The sequence below is a fragment of the Gregarina niphandrodes genome, assembly GCF_000223845.1.
Source record: "Gregarina niphandrodes unplaced genomic scaffold scaffold00084, whole genome shotgun sequence".
Lineage (NCBI taxonomy): Eukaryota > Apicomplexa > Conoidasida > Eugregarinorida > Gregarinidae > Gregarina > Gregarina niphandrodes.
The window spans coordinates 2,040-5,103 of NW_011645849.1; positions in this window are offsets into that span (position 1 = coordinate 2,040).

Here is a 3,064-nt window from a genome sequence, read left to right on the forward strand (position 1 = left end):
GGGGGGGGGGGGGGCGTGGTTACGACACACACGGCTGTGTGTACGGTAACACATGCTGCTTCAACAAAAAGTAAAAAAGCATCTCAAGGCTACTAAACCGCAATCAAAAAAACCGCTCCGCTTGCCACTAGACGCCAACAACGTCGCATTCGGGCTTCTCCTACTACAGGACTCGCCTTGCGAAACTGACGAGCCGTCGACTAAAACAATAGACTACCTATAATTTGAGCAACCAGACTCAGGCACCTATATTACCATTCAATACCACCTGAGCCACGTCAAAGTCTACCAACGACCCCAGCAGCCAGCGGGAGACTCCATCACTCCGTCGCTTAATCCCGTAGCCGCTTAGTGCGAGCGCCCATCTGAAGGCCTTGCCCCTGTCCGTGCTGGTGAGGTACCGTAGGTTGTTGTCTATGACGTTGAATTGACACCTGACCGCGAACCACTCCCGTTCTCTTGCGTCCCAGCGCGACTGCGTGGGGTTGAAATTCTTGCTAGCGAACTCGATGGGTACTTCGGCGTCTCAGATTGGCGAACTACTGTCACCTTCACTTCGCTTTCTCTCGCATAGCCTCGAGTGTCGTCATTGCTGTCTGCTGATCAGCTTAGCCGTGCTGCCTTCGGCGTGGCCTTCGCCTTCAGCCAACACGGACATCTGGATAGCAACCCTCCATCTCTGGCGTTTCCTGCAAACCCAGAAATCACCGCGGAGTTTCTTTCGATAAGACAGAAGAGGAGACAGAAAAAATCTACCCCGACAGGGGGGACGGTCAGCATACCAGCAGAGCAGGCACCGTACAGAACCAGGCTCGACACGTGACACCAAATGTGGAGTTAGCCAGTTCAGGATCTGGGACACAACGGCCACGTCGTTCCCGTGGGAAATAGCCGTGGGGAGATCGTCCGGTATTCTTCGTTTGGTACGTACCAGCAGGACCCGTTTTCCGCCCACAAGCACAGCGTTGCAACCCGGATTTGGAATGGCCAACTTAAGAAGAAGCTGTATAATATCTCACCTGGTCTGTCGTGGGCGAGTGTCGTCTCTTGCCGTGTTGTGTCTTGCCGTGTTGTGTCTTGCCGTGTGCGTGTTTTGTCTACGTTCGCGGAATAAACAGGAGGAGATAAAAACTACCATGGCAGCAGCAACCACATCCAGGCACGATGGCTCAATGAGCGGCACAGAGGAACTATCTCGATGCGCGAGTGACGGTTTCGCTTCTACAAGCCGAAGGAAGATGCCAAGCAAGCAGGGTCGCATATATGAGCTAACCCGTCGGAGAGAGAACTAGACAAGGTCTTGACGACGGTACTCTGAGAGTAGACACTGAACGACCGAGGGTAAGCCTGCTGGTGGAAGTAGTGAGCGTCACAAGAAAGGCCACGGGGCTAATGTGTGCCCGACCGAAAATTGGAGCGGGTGCATGTGGACTTGGCAAGTGCAAGCGAGCTGGTATGACGTCCCGTCTAGACGTTGCCGTCAGAGAGAACTTGTTGCAGAAACACTCGAAGTGTTGGTTACGACCAAGGACTGGCACAACAGGGCATAGCGTAGGCCTTTACGGCCACCCTTTTCTTGCGCACAAACACGGGAAGGCCTCGCTCCTCACGACGAATTATTATTACGCCCATGTCGTCTATCTAGTTCCTCTGGCAACTCCGGTCTTAGCGACCTCAACGTGTCACGGGACAACCACAGATGGCGGCGGGTCACAAGCATTACGTGTACTGTGATCACGGCTTTTGGAATGTACCCCTGGTGGGGGCGGAAAGTCGATCGAATACACCGTGATTCCGTGCAGCTCACCGACCCGGTTCCATGGATTGCATCTGTGAAGGCCTCAATGCCAGACGAGGGTGCAAGCGCCGTGCAATGTAAGGGAGCTGTGGTTGTTCTGTAGCTTCTTTCCAGGACTCTGATGACGGCATCTATTCCGCTGCCGGCAGTACATAATTATGCAAATACTAACGAAGCCCAAGGAGCATACATGCTAATACTTAGCTCAAATCAAAGACTACATCGAAACAGCGATAACTGAACTACAAATCTATACCGAAACTCTAACAGACAGAACACTGGTCCTTTAAAAATAGACCCGGAAACCGAAACTCAGGTGCTCGCACGTAAAATGAAGAGACTGATACATACCATAGACGTTAAGACCACTACATACAGGGTAAACTGAACCCTGAAGATAAACCATCAAGACGACAATTACGCACAAAAATTTCCGCACACAAGCACACACATATCGCACACATATTCGGACACAATCTCGACCACAATCTTCAAAGACAGATCTAGATCGCACACACGATCGACCACAATTTGACGATCTAGATCTGGATCTAGATCTGGATCTAACCAGAAATACCCGAGAACTCAAGAAAAAGACCGATATTAGTAGAGTCGCTGTCATGACCGACTTGCTGTCGTTGTTCCTCCGGAAGAAGGGAACCGAGAATGTGGTGGGGAACTGGAGAGAATGCCGGAGTTGTTGAGAACCGCGGAGGAAGTAATGGGTTCTTGTGAAGTCCCTAGGAAACGAAAGCGCATGGAGAGTGAACGAGACCATGACGACCTGGTCAGCGCGTTTGAGGAACCCGTTAGGTTCTCAGTCGAGGAAGGCTGTGGTCTGTCGTAGGCGAGTGTCATCTCTTGTCGTGTGCGTGTTGTATCCACACACGCCAGAGTTTTTTTGGAATAAACAAAATGATGGCAGCCACACCCAAACACGATGGCTCAATGAGCGACACAGAGGTACTACCCCCCGAGCGACGAACCATCTCACCTCAGAGACGACGCCTGACGCAGATCCAAGTCTGGTAGAACTTTCCTTTTTCCCGGTTCTTCGAAAATGCACGCTTTGAAGTGTGAGGCGAGTAGCCTGACGGGTAGCGAGTTGTTGTCAGTATTGATCCGTCCGGATGGCAGCCAGACGGGGTTGGACGATTGTGAGGCACAGGTAGTTACGATGCAGGCGGGTGGCGCCGGTGGCGAGGTGACGGCTTTGGTGTTGGCGCCCAAGACGGCGTTTAAGGTGGACTTGGAGACGGTCGGCGA